Source organism: Cricetulus griseus (assembly GCF_003668045.3).
Source record: "Cricetulus griseus strain 17A/GY chromosome 1 unlocalized genomic scaffold, alternate assembly CriGri-PICRH-1.0 chr1_0, whole genome shotgun sequence".
NCBI classification, from domain to species: Eukaryota; Metazoa; Chordata; class Mammalia; order Rodentia; family Cricetidae; genus Cricetulus; species Cricetulus griseus.
The window spans coordinates 69,587,309-69,607,791 of NW_023276806.1; the positions used below are offsets into that span (position 1 = coordinate 69,587,309).

Consider the following 20,483-nt stretch of genomic DNA (forward strand, 5'->3'; position numbering starts at 1 on the left):
AGTTCTAGATGTTTCTTAGAAATGAGGAAGGAAGAAAGTCACATTAAAACTACCAACTATGAAAATTTGCTTCTTGGGCTGTAGAGATGGCTCAGTGGTTAAGAATGCAGCTGCTCTTTTAAGGATCCCAAGTTCAATTCCCAATACCCATGTTGGGTAGCTCATAACCATCTGTTAACTCCAGCTCTATAGGATTGAACACCCTCTTCTGGCCTTCACAGGCACTTGCATAAATGTTGCATACACAGATACACACATGTATAAGTTTAAAAAACTAATAATAATATAAAACTTACTTCTAGTTCACTCAATAAGTATTTGCACTACTAAGTACCTGGTTTTTTTTTTTTTTGTTTGTTTGTTTGTTTGTTTAGTTCTAGTTAGGGAACAGGCTTATTTCAAGTCCCTTCTCCCTCTCCCTCTCCCTCTCCCTCCCCTCACCCCCAAACTTCCTCCCCCACCCCCCACCCCCACCCCATCCACCCACCACTCCCCAGGCAGGGTAGGGCCCTCAACGGGGGCTCTGCAAAGTCCACCAAGTCTTCCTATGCTGATCCTGGGCCCTTCCCCATGTGTCCAGGGCCAGAGTGTAACCCTTCATATGGGATGGGCTCTCAAAGTCCCTTCTTGCACCAGGGAAAAATACTAATCCACTACCAGAGGCTCCCTGGAGTGCAGAGGCCTCCTTATTGACATCCATGTTCAGGGGTCTGGATCAGTCTTTAAGTACCTGGTTTTACAGGTAATGAAACAAAGCTACCAGGTTAGAGGATTACTGAAAAACATTGCTGTTTTGTTCTTTTCCAATCTTTGTTCATATACCATATGCCTACTATGTAGCAGGAATGTTAAGGCATTTGGGGAGGAGAAATTCACTAAACAAAGTATATAAGACATGATCCCTACCTTCAAAGAAAGTAAAGAGAAAAACAGAATCACATCAGATGGTAAAAAGCTTCAGACAATTTAAGTAAAAAATAACTAACTCTACTTACATTAATCAAGACTTGTTTTCTAGGATGATCTTTAAGTAAGGTCTTAAGAGAAGAAAGAATGTTCCAGGCTTCCTCCAGGAACAGTAAGGTGCAAATTGCTTACATGTGGCATGCACATCCACAAATTCAACATCCTCAGTTTAATTCAAGATCAAAAACATTAAAGATAGTAAATTTTAAAAGTGCTTGGAGATGAGGAGGTGGCTCAAATAGTAAACAGTTGGCTATGCATGCATGAAGATCTGAGTTCAGATTCCAAGGATGAATGTTAAAAACCACCCACTAGGCTCAACACTAGGCAACCAAAGACAGATGGATTCCTAGAACACAGTGTCTGGCCAGCCTATCACAACTAGTGAATTTCAGGTTCAATGGAAGACTTGCCTCAAAATATCAGAGAACAACATAAGACAAACCAGATATCAACCTCTAGTGTACACACACACACTCGGGCATGTGTGAATGCAAGAGCATAGACACAAAGAAAAACTGTTTTGTGACTGAATACACACATTTTCCTTGTCCTAAACACAGGATTTAACAATTGTTTAAATTGCCTTTATATTGTATTAGCTAGAAGTAACCTAGAAATAAAGTATTCAAGGTGATACAGTTGGTTATAAGCAATTCTGCAGACAGTCTAGGGGGATTTTGGAACCAGTACTGAGAGACAGCTATATACACACATGTACACACAGACACAAACACACATAGAGTGTGCATATGTTTTATATACCTGGAAACAGCCATCTTTTGCATACAAATGATAAAAGGCATAAGAATGACAAACTGAAAATGATGTGACTAGTTTCTTGATTTTCACCAGATGGCAAACAAGCAATACCATGTCCAAGGGAAAATCTGTTCTTCTCAATTCCCACTTTAGGGCATTAGGGCTTAACTGTATCCCAAGAATTAGGGAACAGTAAAGGGAAACCTGCATGTGAATAGGATTTGTACTAGAAAGGCTACCAGCCAAGAGTCAACTTAGGCAAAATGGCAAGAAAAGTACAGAAATTAAAAGACTCATGAGCCGGGAGTTGGTGGTGCACGCCTTTAATCCCAGCACTCGGGAGGCAGAGGCAGACGGACCTCTGTTGAGTTCGAAGCCAGCCTGGTCTCCAGAGAGAGTGCCAGGATAGGCTCCAAAGCTACAAAGAGAAACCCTGTCTCGAAAAAACAAAAACAAAAAAGGCTCATGATATGGACAGGGAATGCAAGATTTAATTTTAAGCAATGTTTAAAAAGAGAAGACATATAGGAAAGCAAGTTCCTACGTTAAAAATTCCTTGGCTTGGTAAGTAATAAAACAAGAGAAGAGAGAAAGAACACATGGCCCAGGGTTCCCAATCAGACTAAAGACTACTTTCTTCACCTGGATGTGTGCTCTTCCTAAAATACATATTCTGGCATTCATATCTCACAAACCCTCAGTTCTCAATGTACTTTTACATGAGTAGTTTACCATCTGAAAAATTTGGAAAACCTCTCAGAAAGTGGGAAAATTTTCCCAGTTTATGAAAAAGCATATGCACTTTTTAATTATTTTTGAAGCAATTACCCTTTCACCTTTTAAAAAAAGTGTTATCAACTGTCTTTCTTAAAGAATGAAGGTTTACCTTTATCAATAACCAGTTCTTATACAGACTAACTGATAAAATATCTTATACAAAGAATATATGCAAATAAAGAGTGAGGGCTTATTTACAGGGCTCCCCAACACTGGCATTATTGGTATTTTAGACCAGATAATCCTTTTGAGTACTGTCCTATATATTGTTTATACCTGTTTCTATTTATTAAATATCAGCATTTAGTTAATAAGTTCATTCTCCTCCCCACTTCCCCACCCTAATGACCCTCTGCTCCTCCTCCTCCTCTCTTCTCCCTCCATATAGCTGTAACCATCAGAAACACCTCCACTAAACCAGGTAGTGGTGGCACAGGTCTTTAATCCTAGCACTCAGGAGGCAGAAGCAGACGGATCTCTGTGAGTCTACAGCCTGGCCTACAAAGCTACACAGAGAAACTCTGGAGAGAGAGAGAGAGAGAGAGAGAACGAGAACCTCCACTGTTACAAATGAGTTACTACAATGCCAGATACAGCTCTGTGATCCTAATTTTTCCTAAAAACATAGTATCTGCAAGGTAGGTATTATTTTCCCCCACCACAGATAAACTGAACAAACAGATGAAAGAACTTGCCAAAGGTCCCACAACCAGTAAGTGTGAGCACCTGTGTTTTCGCCCACACGATGGTGGCTTGAGTTTCTGCTCTACAATCATTGTTAGTTACATCATCACATTTTTCATGTAATTTTTGAAAAGTAACACTACAACATGAAAAGCTAACCATTAAAGAAAAAAAAACTAAAATAACTATTAATAAAAATGGAAGTGAAATTGTAAAACTTCCCAAATCCGCTCAGGATAAACTGTCAGCACTCAGGTCACAGCTGTAGCAACCACAGTAGGTAAGAGAAAGCGAAACCACCATTTGTGAAAATCTTTTCTACATTATCTCTTAGAAAATTCACAATATCCCATGGAACAAGTATTATCCATTTTCCCTAAGTAAGGAAGCTCAGCTTAGAGTGGAAAAGTGGTCTGTAACCTTAAATGGTTCACAATTTAATTCAGGATACAAGAAAAAATTTTAAATGAGACAAATCAAGTTAACTATTTCAATTAAGGATAATGAAAAGGAGTAAATATAAAATGGGAGAATGCCACAAAAACAGGGAGTACATTTGAAAAGAGGTTTCCTATGAACTATCTCAAGAATGACAGATGGAAGGCAAAAGGTGGGAATCTGAGAAGAGGCAAAAACGTGAAAAAAAATCAAAGGTCTGGAGACTAAAATAAAAAGCCTGAGCTAGCCAACGTTTAAGTGGTAAGTCAAAGCAAAGATGAATACATTGAAGGTGCCTTAACTGAAGCTGGGAACAAAGAGACCAGCTCTGTGTGGTATGGTGTGCTGTGCTCAAGGTACTCCCAACTAAAGCCCAGCAACAGAAACTGGAAAACACTAACAGGTTTGATTAATGGCAGTTTCCAACACACAAAGTCAGTCGATCCAATTTCTTAATTTCTGTTTTGCTTTATTGTATGTATCTTGCCTCCTCTAGCCAGAGACAAGTTTCAAGCAAGCAGGTATTTTTATGCTCTGTTCACTTAGATCAATGCCTGGCACAGTAGGTATTCAGTAAATATCTTCTGCTAAAGACAATATTCAAAGCAGAGACATATTCATGAGCAAAGATCACAAATGACATCAGTTTTCAAAAACAGAGCAACCTCACAGAAACAATAACTTAGTACTGCACTATGGTATTACTACAGCAGCTAGCATTTACTGAGCAGTGAGCCAGTCACCATGCTGAAGGCTTTCGTGCATGCCACTCAGCCATAATTATTCTGAGAGCCCTAGGTTACTATTATCATCACAGTTTTACAGGAAACACATTGAATAAATAATCTGTCCAAGACCACAAAGTAGCAGAGCTGGAACGTGGGCCATCAATTCAAAGTTTGCCCCATTTATTCATATAGAATTACTAGCATCCCTATACTTGAGGCTAGGGAATAAAAACAACCAATCAGGGATGGCAGGAAGGTCTAACCCTTTTGTCCAGACCTCTCCTTATCAGGTATGGTGGAAATTTTTCCCACCCTGGAACACAATGATTATACATACAGATTAGAAATTCAATGGTTTTAAGAATCCAGATGTTGAAAAGCCATGAACAAAAACCAATCTCTAATCAACATTTCAAAGGGTAGCAGATAACAACTGGTAACACCCCAAGTCCACAACCCAAAGAAATAACAGGGTGTGACCTCTGACTAAGACTGACCTCAAAACTTTGGACAGGCTCCCCAAGTCTGCTTCTCAGCCCTCCCTCTTCTGCCCTGCTGTCTCTCTATATATACATTCCACCTCTCCTCTCCTACTAAATGACTTTTACAACAAATTTAAATATCTGTTTCCTGCTCCAAATTTATCGATCCACTATTAATTAAAATCTTATCTTTCTTGGGTGAAAACAATCCTACCTGTGTAAAGATACATGGAGAAAGCTCTCCCAACCGCCCCCTGCAAACACTCTAAAAATCTTATCACCAAATTCACAGAAGGCAAAAGATGATTGAGTTCTTAAAGAAATCCCAGAAGGTTCCTCAAAGTCTAAGATCCTTCTTGAAAATAACTGAAATGTAAAGAAAGCTGGAGATGTAACTCCAATTGCTACCAACAAGAAAAAGTGAAAGTACTGAAAATCTTAAAAATTAGACCTGATTAAATTAACCATCTTACCAGAATTCAACTTTTAGACAAACCAACCTAATTTTGCATTGACAACAAAATCTAAAGGAAATTCGCCTAAAAAGGAGAAAATAAATCAAAAAGATAAGAGCTAACAAGATTATCACTGCTAAGAAATGTCTCCATCTTTTTTTTTTTATCTCGACTGTGGGTTTTTATATACTTAAATATATAATTCTGTTAAATAAAACAGTTAAAAGCATGACCAAATGGTTCTGAAGTCATAAAAAAAAAAACCTTCCCAATACAAAAACATCAGAAGAACTGGAGAAGTGGGTTAAAAATTCAAAGCAGACACTGCTCTTGCAAAAGACCCCAGTTTGGTACCCAACACCCACACTGCATGGTTGACAACCACCTGAAGCTCAAGCTCCAGAGGATCTGACACCTCTGACCTCTCCAGGCATCTGCACCTAAGTGCACACACCACACAGAGACATACACATATACATATAACTAAAATCATATAAATCTTCCTTTAGAACCATTAAGAAGCATTATTCCTTACATATGCTGATAAAACCATCTATTCAAGACTTGAAGAAAAAGTATTTCTTTCTGAAAGCTATTTTGTATTTAAGGAGCATTACACGCACACAAATCATTTTATGAAAAAAAAAAAAAAGGAAATCAGGTATCCACTAATAATGTGTTCACCTAAATAAATATATTTCAATCTCAGTTTGAAATGTAACTGGTACAGATAAATCTATTCAGCTTCACAATTTTCTGAAGCTTTTTTATTTCCAGAGTTAAAGGACAGTAAAGAGTGAGAAGAACTGATAACTGAATTACATTCTGGGATTGCTCAATGAGCAACTTGAATCATCATCACTTCAGAAAAAAAAATACTAATTATAAGAATAAAGAATAAACCTATTTATTCTTTATTATAAATAAACCACTACTGTGGTCTTTGGAAATGAATTAAAAGTCCACTAATAAAAAAAATCTCTTGTCTATAGTTGTCATTTCTCTAGTTTTTAGAATTTTTTAATAAAATGCTAATGAAGCATATATTCATTTTTGATGCTTATGAAACAGGACTACAAACTCAAGTGCTAATTTACATGCCTGACCCTGACCTTCTACCACATCACACACTGAAAGACAGGGAACTTAGCTGACATCAGCGAATCATATATATGAGCTTCACACAGTTTTCAACTCTCTTTTCAATCACAGTAAACCTTGTGAAGAACATGGTTTCCCCAGTGAATGGGTGCTGAAGAAGCAGCTTATCCAAGACCATGGAGTTAAGAAATGTACTCCCCATTTAACTGTGTCTTCTGCCTCAGAAGTGTCCATGTGTATTCCTAGGTAAATGAGACATGAGCTAGCAACTTGTTGCTGGTTCCAGGAACATAGTTTCAACCACTGGTTGTAGATTACTCAATTCTTTTGGTGAAGCAAATTCTCAGACCTAGAACACCATGCCAAGTTCTATCACTCCTTAGACTCTCCTAAAAAACAGACAGCCTAAAACATCAACCAACTACATACATTCTTCCAACAGACAAGCAACTTGCCTTGCATTTTCACCTACGTTGTCAGTATTGAAAAGTGGAGTCTGGTGGCACAGGCACACACTACTCCCAGCACTGACAACCCTTGGGAAGTTGACACAAAGGGCTCTCAAGTTTGAAACCTATACAGGTGACATTAATAATGAGTTCTACACTAGCCTAGGCTGCTTAGTGAGAGGTCCAAGGAAAAAAAAAAAAAAAAAAGCACTGTAAAGCCCAAGGCAACATAGTACATTTAATGGTGACTTCTCAGAGATAACGCTAAGTTGAAGTGGTGTTAAACCATTTGCACTAGCTTTTAAGATTTACAAATATTAGAGAGGCCATATAGCATAGGAAAAAGGTATCTATCACAATATATCAGGTATAGGTACACAAATACACAGATGGGGAAAAAAAGAACTACCTCCTTCCAAAAGCCACCCAGATTTCCAGTAGCTATTCTTTAGCTGGAAGGAAAAGGCAGAGGCGACAAGCTTAGCAACAATCTACACAGGACCTGACTGATGCACAGCTGTGCTTTTAGCTTTGATGGGGGGGTGGGGGGTGGGAGTGATAGCCAAGCAGTAAGATCTTTTGTGCATTTCCATCTACATGCAGGGAAAATAACACAAACAAATAGTGGTTCTTGTGTTTCCTGGTTAAACTCACTCTACTAGAGAATCTGAGTACCTACAAAAATTAAAGAACATTTTAGAAAACTTTTCTTAAATTAATCATTCTATTGTCCCAGAGCTCAGTGAGAATTGCAAGTTTCTCAAGGATTTCACAATCTCAAAGTGTCTTAGGAATAATTTTAAGTATATTTATATGTAAACATGTAATTACTGCTGGGCGTTGGTGGCGCAGGCCTTTAAACCCAGCACTCGGGAGGCAGAGGCAGGTGGATCTCTGTGAGTTCGAGACCAGCCTGGTCTACAAGAGCTAGTTCCAGGACAGCCTCCAAAGCCACAGAGAAACCCTGTCTCGAAAAACCAAAAAAAAAAAAAAAAAAAAGTAATTACTAAAATATGTATAAACATCATATTCATTTAGGAAACACTCCATTTGCATGTGATATGAAAGGTATTATGAGAAACTTATCAGTGAGGTAGCATCAGAATACAGCAAAATTGGACTGGAGAGATGGCTCAGTTATTAAAAGCACACTGGCTGTTCTTCCAGAGGTCCTGAGTTCAAATCCCAACAACCACATGGTGGCTCACAACCATCTGTAATAAGATGTGGTGCCCTCTTCTGGATTGCAGGCATATGTGCAGGCAGAACACTGTATACATAATAAATAAATAAGTCTTTAGAAAAAAAATAAAAAGCAAAAATCTTATTGTATATTTTCAAGCCTATCCCAGAATCATTTTATACTAAATTGGGAAAATCTCAAAGTAGAAAGATGTAATAGTAACAGTTCACTATTTGAAAACAAATTTACTCATCTATTTGCAATGCTAATTAACACTCACCAAAATACTCACTATTCCTGGTCTACTAAGTGTTGCCAAAGTAAAATATCTCTATTTGAAATCCTTGCAGACATGAGAGAAACACCTATGTCTTTTAACTTTAGCACCTATCCTTTGATTTTATACCTATAATCTCAGCACCCCGGAAACTGAGACAATCTAATTCAAAACCAGCCTGTGTTATGGCAAGAGAAACTATGTCAAAAAACTACACACACACACACACACACACACACACACACACACACACACACACACAGGTAACAACCCCACAAAAAAAGTACTAAACACACTTCATAGTAACCCTCTCAAAGACACTAAAATTGTCGACTATTCATTCAAAGAGAAAAAAGAAACCAAAATATCAATTATACATAAAGAATGAACAGTTCACTGTTGATGTGTGGATCAAGATTCACTGGACTAGGCTCAATATAGGTTAATAAAATTTTATTCGGGGAGAAGGCACTTACACAAGAAACAGATGACCACTACAAGTTCCCGCTCTAAGAATTCACCCAGGCTGCTCTCTGCGACCTAGACCTAAGAAATGGAGCACGGGTAGTAACCCCAGACCTAATCCACCTCCTCGGTCCCATCTACACCTGTGACCACGCCCAAACAGGTGTGGTCAGTGCTACTCCAGAGGGGGTGGGGGGGGTGGGGGATGGTGGATATCAGGCTACAGTTCACACTCTGTTATCTGCAGATTAATCACAAATCAAAAATATCCAGAAAAAAAAAAATATATATATATATGTATATACAATACATGTTATAGGTAAGTACTTCTTATTGCATTATTTATGAGGGGGCACACACAACAAACACTATATAGATGGAGGTCCGAGGACAACTTTCAAGAGACATTTATCTCCTTCCATCATTTCATCTATAGGGATGAAACTGGGGTCCTCAGGTTTGGTGGCAAGCCACCGAACTTGGGCCCTTTAAATATTTCTTTATTTTCTGTAAAAGACTTAAACATCCTCAGATTCTGGTATCTTCAGGAGTCCTATAACACAGAGGGATCACTATAGTAAATACAGCTTTGAAAATAACTGAAAAGGAACCACAATTGCACTGTATTATATAAAAAAAAGAGCATCTTGAAACAAAATGTGTAAAACTAGGGTAAACATATTATTATTACAGGTATTAGTATCTATTGACATATAAAACAATGTTTTAACATTAGCTGTAGCCAGGAATGGTGGTGCACTCCAGAGGCAGAGGCAGACAGATTTCTGTGAGTTCGAGGTCAGCCTGGTCTACAGAATGAGTTCCACAACAGCCAGGGCTATATAGCAAGACCCTGTCTGAAAACAAAAACAAAACAAACAAACAAAAAAACATTAGCTGTAACACTAAAACTTGCTCCAAATGAATAGCTAGTCCTTTATAGGCAATATTATTTGCAATATATTTAATCTTAAAGGTAGCAATGTTGTTTAAAATATACATTCAAATTATTTAAGTGGTTTAAAATACAACATTTAAAAAAATGAAAATAATTTTGAACTATTTTTTTTTTCTTTTGGGTTCTTCAAGATAGGGTTTCTCTGTTTAACCTTACCTGTCCTACAGTTTATGTTCAGAATCTTTCAAAGGTAAGCTTCTACCACTAGGGGAATGTAGCTCAGTGGTAGAATGCTTGATTAGCATACATCTTGCTTCTGAGTTCCAATCCCCCCTGGGGGTTGGGGGTGGGGAGAGATTGGACACAGGACTTCTTCCTTCAGATTCTTCTAGCCATAATACAATGAGAAGGACCCATGGGCTCTTATATTTGAATGCCTGGTAAAAACTGTTTTACCAATGCCTTGGTAAAAACTGTTTGGGAAAGACTAGGAGGTATGGCCTTGTTTAAGGAGGTGAGTCATTGGAAGTGGGATTTGAGTTTCAAAAGCCCACACCAGACCCAGTTTCTTGGGCTTGTGGGTTAGATGTGAGCTCTCAGCTACTTCTCCAGTGTCATGCCTGCCTGCTACCATGCTCACCTACCATGATGATCACGGATTCACCCACTGAAACCATAAGCAAAAGTAAATACTTTATATATATAAAGTTCCCTGGTCGCTGGGCATTGGTGTCGAGAGCCTTTAATCCCAGCACTTGGGAGGCAGAGGCAGGCAGATCTCTGTGAGTTTGAGGCCAGCCTGGTCTCCAGAGCAAGTGCCAGGTTAGGCTCCAAAAGCTACACAGAGAAACCCTGTCTCGAAAAACCAAAAATTAAATAAATAAAAAATAAAGTTCCCTGGTCATGATGGTTTGTCACAGAAATAAAAGAGTAACTAAGATGCCAATTATGGCCATCTTTTGATAACGTGGTTCTCTACTTTTTAGATCCATTTAGACAGTATCTTGTCCGACTCATAGTCCATACTTCTCATAACTATAAGGCAAATCATTACAAAGCAGCCCAGCACACCATCTGGAAAACAGAATCCACTTAAAATGGCCAATCTGGCTTTGTAGTATAATGTAACTCACTTTATATGCTGGTAGATTTAGGTGTCCTCTGCCAAGGGGTTATACACTTCAGCCTACAGGTTAAATCCCATCTACTTCTTGCTTTTCTGCATGAAATCCCATTGGAGCAGTTACAGCTCTAGTCCATATTATCTATGGCTGCTTTCACATAGCAGGAACAGAGCTGCAAGTTGTGACAGAGCATGTTGACCCACACGGAAAGGTTGCCAACCCTTCCTCTAAATCACTTCTCCAAGAATCTTCAACGTATATTTAAATGAGCTTCTGCTAAGCCTCAAACACTCTGGAGCCCTCTGGTGCTAAGACACATACAGATATGAACCCTCAAGGCTCTCTCATATTAATAGCAAAACTGCCACCACAAAGAATACAGATGTTACCATTCCCCATCATGGAGTCCCACCATATTAATAAATCGTATTAATGCTAAAAGATAGCCTTTTTAAAACACTTAAGCATATCTTCACCCATGTAAGAAATGGAAAATAGCAAAAAAAAAAAAAGAAAATAGATAGCAGATATTCTATCACTATCTCCTCACCCTAACATCATTGTAGACCCTACTCTTTGTTTAAAAGTATCTATTCCTAGATTTCTACCAACTGGATATTCTCTTAAGAAGCCAAAGAAGCTTTGGAAGATACTGAATTCAAACTAAGGAATATGAAGATAATGAGTATGTGTTTCTACTCACAATCCTTTATCCTTGTCAAAAACAGCACCAAATGCTAACCATAAAGATAACTGAATATTCTGAAGTATCCCTGACACTTCTGCGCCAACACAGAAATATCCCCTCCACTGTATGGGCCACAAAGATGCACACCCCTGAAAATTAATGAAAAGACACAGCCTTCCCTTTCAGCAATTTTTAGCTCCACTTCATTAGTATTAAGATCAAGTTTAGGGCTGGGAGAGATGGCTCAGAGGTTAAGAGCACCAACTGCTCTTCCAGAGGTCCTGAGTTCAATTCCCAGCAACCACATGGTGGCTCACAACCATCCGTTATGAGATCTGGTGCCCTCTTCTGGTGTGCAGATATACATGAAAGCAGAATGTTGTATACATAATAAATAATTAAATAAATAAATAAATAAATAAAATCTTTTTTAAAAAAAAAAAAAAGGTCAAGCTTAGCTGGCCTTTGGTGGTACACACCTTTAGTCCCTGGGGAGGCAGAGGTACTCCAATCTCTGAGTTCAAGGCCAGCCTGGTCTACAGAGCAAGATCCAGGACAACCAGGGCTACACAGAGAAACCTGTCTCGGGGAGGGGGGAGGAAACCAAGCTTAAGGAAGTATCAAAAACCTGAGTTTTGGAGAAACTAATCTTCCATTTCATTTATAAGTTCCCTAACAAAGTCCTGTGTGTTCTGAACATATGTCTCAGTATCTAAATGCTCTACTGAAAACCTCTAACTGTTGCTAAAAACAGAATTATATGCTCTGGACTGAGTCGGCAGCTATGTTTAAAGACTGTTCCTTGTTTCAACTGCCACTTTTCACTCACTTATGAAGTATCTCTTTGGGGAATGTCTCTCTTATTATGCCTGTGCTTAAGCTAACACAACTCTGTCCATTCCCAAAATTGTAAAATCCTTTTTCAGCTCTTTACTCAGTATCAGTAATCTCAGAAACCTAAAGCCTTTAAGAATGACTCCCATCACTACCCACACTGTCAGCATATTACCCAAACTACTTTGCAGTCTTGAAAGCTATATGGGGCAGGCCCTAAGGAGTAGCGCAGCTGACAAAGCACCTGATAGCATGCATAAAGCCCTAGGTTTCATCCCCAGCCCTACATAACCAGAAATAGTGGCACACACAACAGTAAGTTTAGCATTCAGGAAGTCAAGGCAGGATCAGGATGATTGGACGTTAAAGGTTATCCTCAGCTACACAGCAAGTTCAAGGTCAGCCTGGGACAAGAGACAGATTCAAAAATCAAAGAGAAAGAGTTAAGAGGCGGAGGAAAAGAAAAACAGAATGAGCCAACACATGAAATATATGGACATCCAGCTCTTAACCTAAAAATCAACATCCAAAGCAAAGTCTGCTACTGTTTCTGAATTCCTGATTATGAGAAACTACTAGCATCCAGCTAAAAAACATTCAAAGCATTTCCTTTTCACACCTCCTTCTGTGCAGCCCCCACATAATGTAAAAAGATTGGTTTCCTAGAGAAACAAAATCCTAAAGCCAGCAATAGTGCCTTCGTCCTAAAGTATAATTTCTCCCAGTCACTTGAAACTACCCTCTCTGGAGCAGTTTTCAAATTCTTTTATAAACTGTAACCATGAGTGTATACACAAGTGCAAACTGATCTTACCCCTAGTCGAGAACCTCCATCAGTAGGTAGGTATTCCCACCAAGCTAACTTCCTTCTCCTTTACATGTTCTGACTCTGAGTCTTTAATATTTTGTTTGTACATGCTCTTTTCTTCCTGAAGGAGCCCTTCCAAGATTTGGCTCAGAGACTCCAATTATTCCTGGGTAGTCCAAAATCAACACTTCCCTAATGGAAGGTGCAATGACAGTCCTTGGTATATATCATGATCTTAGACTAATAAAGATAATACATTTCCTCCTTTCCTACATTTTTTTTAAAAAAACCTATTTATTTTTACTACTACCACTATTACATTCATGTGCATGTAGGTCAGAGGACAACTCTGTGGAATCAGTGTTCTCCTTCCACCTTTGGTTCTCTGAATTAGTAAGAAATTGCCTCTGTCATTCATAAGAAAAGGTACCCCAAAGACTGAAAGTATTAAATGTTGTTATTTCTACAGCCAATAAAGTACTTCCATGATTTAAAACCAATTTGCAAAGCAGGTCCTCAAGTTTGTAAGCAACTTTGAACCGAAGCAATACACACTCAAGGTATAATTTCTTGGTTTACAGCCCCCTTCTTCCCAAAAAGCAAACTATGCAAAACTAGGTCTCTCAGTCACCTTTTTCGGAAAATGGAATACATGACTTACTCAGGGTTGCAAAATAAGGTTAACAGATCCAAAAACATGTTTTATTCTAAACTTAAAGTTTCATTCACCAATATTTTCATGCTAATTCCCATTTACACTAAGTAGAACTTACAGTGTTTTATGAAAACATATAAAGAACAAAGCATCTAAGGAAAAATAAAAGAGCTAGAAAATCCAAAATGGAAAAAAACTAAAAGTACTCAAGATTAAAAAGTTGGGACAGATGACAGAAGAGAATAACCAAAATCTATAAAAGCAAGAGGAGATAAACGCATGGTTGCTTTAGCATTCCTCAACCTGTATCTTGGAAGTTTGAGGAAGCAGTTAGAAGATAAGAGAGTTGTTACATAATGCAAAAACTAATAAACTTTTGGGCTAATTACTTTAAAAAGAGGGGGAGAACAGGGCCCAAACATTGTGAAATGTGAGAAACTTTCAATCAGACAAATTTAATCATGATCCTAAATGGAGAAATTAAGATGGATAGACAAGCCCAGGTTTCCATTCATTTCTACAGAGCATCTCTGTTCTGCCCACTTTCCATTGTCTGAATGGACCAGAATTCTCAGTCTTACACTACCTATGTTCCTTGTTACATAAAATCCCACAGTATGTTTAACCTTATATATGTGAAACATTACTTTCCTGTACCTCTAATTTAAAGCACTCTTAAGATACCTGAAATACTTTCTTTAAAGTGTGAGAAGTTTCTAAGTTGACAAGTCAAGTAAGAAAAGCCACATGCATGCCCTTTCAATCCTAGGAAAAATATACTATCACATAAAATGTATTACTCTCCCCTCAAAAATGATAAGAGAATTAGGGAAAAAGAAAGTGCTGCAACGTTTATGAAACGGTAATGCATTAAGTGCTCTCCCTGAATTCAGTCTCAAAGAGTTGTGCATCCTAGGAACTTGAACTCTCCTGAGCTACTGAAACACAAAAACATCCTCCTTATGCATCAGAATCTCTGGACTTGGGAAATACCGTATCCGGGGTACCAAGCTCCTGTGTGTACTAAACCAAAATTGGTCCTTCTCTCAAGGACAACTTCAAAAACAATAGCTAAGAAAGAAAGAGAAAAAAATTTTAAAGAGTTGATTCAAGTGATTCCCACGTGGGAATCCATGGGAGTTTCCCTGAAACAAAACCACTCTGTGCTGGATCACAACCAGTGGCCAGGAAAATGTACAGGACAGACCTGTCCATTGGGCTTTCTCGATTTCCCTTTGCTGATCAGTGTGCAGAAAGGTGCAAACGTCCACTCTGGAGACACCGCTCCTCTAAGTCAAGCCCCCTGTTACTTGCATTACTCTTGCAAACTGATGCCTTCTTCCCTCAGCAGGAAGGAAAGGTCTCCATGCCCAACCCTCCCGAGAAACAACAGCCAAACTCCAGCACCAAGCACCCACCGGCTCCCAATTGCTACCCTAGAACGTCCCCCTCCCCCGAGTCCACTCACGCTTCAGAGACGAGCGGTGGCGCTGACAATATGGGCTGGCTCCCTTCCTCCTTCGGGCTGAGGCGGCAGCTGCGAAAGGCTCGGCGCGGAACAGAAGAAGCGGTGCTAGCGTCGCTCCACCAGGCAACCACCCGGGTCTCTTCCGCGCTGCCGGGGTAGAGGCGGCGGCGGCGACCCGCTCACCGTTTTTCCTCTTCCTGGGTCTCTGCACACTGTGGCTTCTGCCCGTCCTGGGCCACTTGTCCCGGGACAGACACGATCGTAAAGCTCGATGATTTTGTTTGGGTAAAGTTTCCTCTGGGCGGAGGCTGTGGCCGGCCCCCCGGGTCCCCCCCGGCCCCGCTGCCCTTGGGGGCTGGGGCGGGGAGGGGCGCCGAGAACTCCCGGAGTCCCGCCGAGGAGCCGAGGGGGGCGGCGGCGAGCCCAAGAAGAAGCCCCCCAGAGGGGGTGAAGGGGAGGGGAGGGGAGGGGAAGGAGAGGACGGCGGCGCCCGGGCCGCTCACCACGCCGCCGCAGCCGCTTCACATCGGGGTCCCCGCCCCCCCGGCCCGGGGGTGGCTCCTGGGCTGGGGGCCCCGGCTCATACACTCCGCGAAGGGATGCTACGGCCCCGGGCGGCCGGACCGGACGGCGGCTAAGCTGGTGGCCTGGCGGGCTCGGATCGGCGCCGCCCCCGCTCGCGGCTCCCGCATGTGTCGCGGCGGCCGGGACCCCCTCCCTACACCTCGGGGGGTCCTTCGCCCCACGCCCCGGGGCGAGGCAGAAAGCCCAGCCCCTCGCGGGCGTCCTCTCCCGGCTGAGCAGCTACCAGTCCCGACCCGCAGCAGCCGCCTCCCTGCCCCCCGGCCGCGGGCTCCGGCTCCGGCTGGGGCTCCGGCTCCGGCGTGTGCAGCCGCCGCTGCCGGCCGGGAAGGTAAGGGGGGGAAGCAGACGGCGGCCGCGGCTCCCGCTGGCCCGGGCTGAGGCGAAGGTCTCGGCGGCGGTCAGTGCACGGGCGCCCGGTCTCTCGGATGCTCGCTCACTCACTCGCTCTCACGCTCTCACCGGCGGCGTCGGCAGCGCCCGGAGCTCAGCTCCCTGTCTCCCTCGCTCTGTGCGGGGCTCTCGCCTCACTCCTGAGAGGGGCGGGAGGAGAGCGGCGCCCGGCGATGACGCAAGTCGCCTAGCAACCGCTCTCCTCCCCCTCCCTTCTCTTCCCTCTCAGCGCCTTCCTTTGCGGGCCTTTACTCCCCCTCTCCGGCCACCCCGCCCTGGGAGACTGCCGCGCGCTCTGATGACGCATCAAGGGAAGAGGAAGTCGAGATCTGCGAGCGGGTGGGTGCGCCTCGGGCCGCGGGACTGCTGCTGCTACCGCCGCCGCCACCGCCGCCGCCACCGCCTCTACGGCCGCGTCAGAACTGGAGAGGAAGGGGAGGAGCCCAGGCGAGCCTAAGCTACCGCCTGATCTTACCCCTGACCCGAGGGCGGCGCGGAGAGAGAGCTCCGTGGCCGTTCCCTCCGGGGCAGGTGCGAACTGCTCCTCTGGGAACGAGGAGGCGGCCCAGGCCCCGGGGCCGGGCTAGGGCGCGCACCACCCGAAGGTGAGGCATTTGGCCCGGAGCAGGTTCTAGAACAGCGAGACGGGTGGAGAAGTTGACCCACAGCTCAGTTGCTGCACCTGCTCCAGGGAGCAAGCGCTCCACCCTTCCCGTGGCGTGGGGGTGAAACCTTGAGCCGCATTATGTGTGGTGGTGGTGCGGTGCGAAGGTTTCTTGAGTGAGTGAGTGAGTGAGTGAGTGAGTGAGTGGATCAATGAATCAATGAATGAATGAATGAATGCGTCTCGCATCGCAGTCCCAGAACTCGGCAGTGATGGTGGAAGTGCAAGCGTTTTGTAATTTGCGGCGTAGAAACCTGAGAGTTGTGATACACCCCACCCCCACCCTCGAGCTGTGAAAGGAAAGGGATGAGGCTTGACGTTGGGAGCAGCAACTTCAGGCTTTTGTGGGAAAGTAGGTGAATTACCGGGGTTGGGGATCAGAGGGCTGAAAGAGAACCAACTCTGGGATATTATAGAGTTTTTTAAAAACGTTTTCAAGGGGCGGATGTAGTCGAGCCTGTCTTTTAAGAGTCATTCTTGCTTGTCTCTTGACTTTTTTGAAGAACTGATCTTGTTCATTACAGCGCTCCTTTAATATCTTCAAAAAATTTTGGCCGACGTCTTAGGACTTACTCAAAAGCGGTCGCGCGTCCGCGCGCTCCTCTTTCTCTCTCCTGCCTCTCTCTTCTCTCTCTTTCTCTCTCTCACCCTCCCCCCACCCTTATCTTACTCTTCCCTCCCTCTCCCTCCCTTCTTCACTCCTTTCTTCCCTCTCTATCCCCCTCCTCTGTTATTAACATATTGGGCTGTTTGTCCTACAGATTCTGTTTAAGTTTTGGGGAAAACTACAGAAATTTAAACTGTGGTGCCGAAGTAAAAGAATTTTCAAGATAAAAAGGACCACAATCCTCAGAAATCTGTCTTGAGCCTGCCCTTCTTAATGGTGGGAGAATGAGATTAAAGCAGCAGCAAAGATAAAGGGAAACAAATTCCACAGTTGTGTGGCTGGACCCCTGCACCCGACCCCTGCTCTGTAAGCAGCAATGATGGATATCAAAGGCGATTTAGGTCTTCAACCTTGCTTGGGGAGATGGGACTAAATACACTATCCACGTATTTGGGGAGCCCAGGGTTTTGCCACTTCTTCCACCACTTCGAACAGTGAAATGAAGTGTCTACATTGATAAATCAAGGTTTCATTTTTGTGCAAAAAAAAATAAATGTGAATAAAGGGGGGAGGAGGATGCCACAAAAGTAAGAACGGACTCACAAGTTGCACCGGGCCCTGTTGTACTTCACCTGAAATCCCAGGAGTCAAATATCTCTCACCCTAGTTAATGCTGGGTTTGATGGTCTGCAAACATGATCCATTAAACCTGCCAAGTTCAACTTATACTCACAGGGAATCAGATCAATAAGCAATAGCCAGACATGGCTACAACATAATTATTTTGTTGAACTCTCTTCCGTACAGCAGAAATTAAAGAAATGCAATGTAGGGTTAGAGAAGTTTGTGAAGCCGAGCACCTCAGAGTTTAATTTCGTGAACTTTGAATGGGAAGAGTACAAATTGCAGAGCTCTGCAACTGAAAATGCTTCCAGAAACCTGTGTGTCATGCCGTGTTCAAAGGCCTGATCTGTTTCATTGCCAATGGTTCCACTCTATAACCTCATCACTGAGGGACAGAATGGCACTCAGAAGAGCCCCAAGCCACCTACTGAGGATAGTAGCTCCACTAAGCTTACTGAATAAGATCCATTCACCTCCCCTCCCAGACTGGTAACAGGAGAAAACAGCTGTTAGACCCTGGCCGCTGGAAAGGAGGGAATTCATACATCTCCAACTTGTTCTATATCCTTTCAGTTCCATAATTTTTTTTTTTTTTTTTTTTTTTTTTTTGGTTTTTCGAGACAGGGTTTCTCTGTGTAGCTTTGTAGCCTGTCCTGGCACTCGCTCTGGAGACCAGACTGGCCTCGAACTCACAGAGATCCGCCTGCCTCTGCCTCAAGTGCTGGGATTAAAGGCGTGCGCCACCAAGGCCCAGCCAGTTCCATAAATTTATTGCCTGATAATCAATAGGAGAAATACATCAGTTAAATCAGATTTCAAAAACAGTAAATTAGAACCAAACACTTATTTTGGCTAACGGTTCTTTCCCTGGCTCATCAGTTTATCAAAGATCTGCCTGCTGTGTTAAAGTGTGACAAATGGATATCTGTGTTTCATAACTTCCCTTGAAAGTGAGCTTATATGAGAAACTAATCAATGTTTTATTATCCCACACCAGTAGTTTCTACTGTCAAAGATTACCTAACCTAGCTTATCTGGCAAAATCTCTAAAATGCCACTATATATCAGTTCATTTTAAGCATTTTTGTGAAATAGACTTTAAACATATAAGGCAGTTGTATGCTATGAGTAATTATCAAAGAAACTACCCTGTAAGCAGTCAACCAAGCCAATCAGTGGAGTTTTGCTAATCCTCCAAAAGCCCTAATGACCTTCCTAAACACAACTCTCCCTCCTGGAAGTTACTGTTATTCTGACCTTTATGGTAATCATTTCCTTGCTTTTCTTTATTGTTTTATCACAGGTGTTCATCCCTAAGCATTACATTGTTTAGTTTTTCCCTTTCTTGTGAATGGTATATAAATGAGATAATATGTAACCTGTTATGCTTACCATATTTGCTCAACTGCTGTCTGTAATCCATATGTTGTTCAGGTTGTTTAGAGCTACAGTTTGTTCCCTTTCATTGCTGTCTATACAAGTGTTTCATTGTAACAATATGTAACAATTTGTTTAGCCATTTTGTTGTTGATCAAAGTCTGGGTTCATTTTGAGCTATAAATGCTGTTGCAGATAATTCCTTAAATCTGTATTCTGTCATCTACATCAGTTTTTGTGTGATCTGTACTTGAGAGTGTATATCATAAACATGAGTAAATAATGTCACACAGGCTTCTAACAGGATACAGTCACATTAGCTACATATGAGTGTCATTGCTCCAGACCTCATTTCAGTTTTAACTTCCATTTCCCCAATTACTGACTGTGTTGAGAACCTTTCATAGATCCACTATTGTATTAGTCGGGGTCCTCTCTAAGAACAGAATTTATAGAAAGGTGATTTGTTAGAATGGTTTACAGACTGTGCTCCAGCTAATACAACAATGGCTGTCTTACCTAAGAAAGGGACAAGAAGCTGGGCATTGGTGGCGCATGCCTTTAATCGCCCCCCCCAGGAGGGGGGGCAGGGGCAGGCGGATATCTGTGAGTTTGAGGCCAGCCTGGCTTATAGAGTGACTTCCAGGACAGCCAGAACTGTTTCACAGAGAAACCCTGTCTTGAAAAGAAAAAAAAGAAAGGGACAAGAATCCAGTTGTTGAGTCCATGAGGACAGATGCCTCAGCTTTTTCAATATACATCAGAATGCCAAAGAAGTGGACTCTAATGCCAATGAAGGTTGGACTTGCTAGCAAGAGTGAGAGCAAGTAGGCAAAAGGAACAAGCTTCCTTCTTTTGTGTCTTTCATCTAGACTGCCAGCAGCAGGTGTGGCCCAGATGAAGGTGGATCTTCCCACCTCAGAAGATCTGGATTAAAAGTGGGTCTTCCATTCGAGGCCAGCCTGATCTCCAGAGCGAGTGCCAGGATAGGCTC

At 42.1% G+C, this 20,483-nt stretch overlaps 1 protein-coding gene and 1 non-coding gene across 6 annotated transcripts in view; one reads left to right on the forward strand and one right to left on the reverse strand.

The window, feature by feature from the left end:
- The window catches only part of Fbxw7 (F-box and WD repeat domain containing 7), a 168,489-nt gene extending 152,109 nt beyond the window's left edge, over positions 1 to 16,380 (reverse strand). For 4 of the 5 annotated variants that reach the window (XM_027392979.2, XM_027392978.2, XM_027392977.2 and 1 more), the window contains exon 1: positions 15,243 to 16,380. The gene's annotated coding sequence lies outside the window, so the exon portion shown is untranslated. The remainder of the gene's footprint in view (positions 1 to 15,242) is intronic. The other variant, XM_027392980.2, reaches the window with a different exon arrangement.
- Positions 16,381 to 16,525: 145 nt separating this feature from the next.
- Positions 16,526 to 19,715, forward strand: Pura. Its single transcript, XR_003480647.2, has 2 exons — positions 16,526 to 16,822; positions 17,643 to 19,715. It is a non-coding gene; the product is annotated as a purine rich element binding protein A (transcript).
- Positions 19,716 to 20,483: the final 768 nt, after the last annotated feature.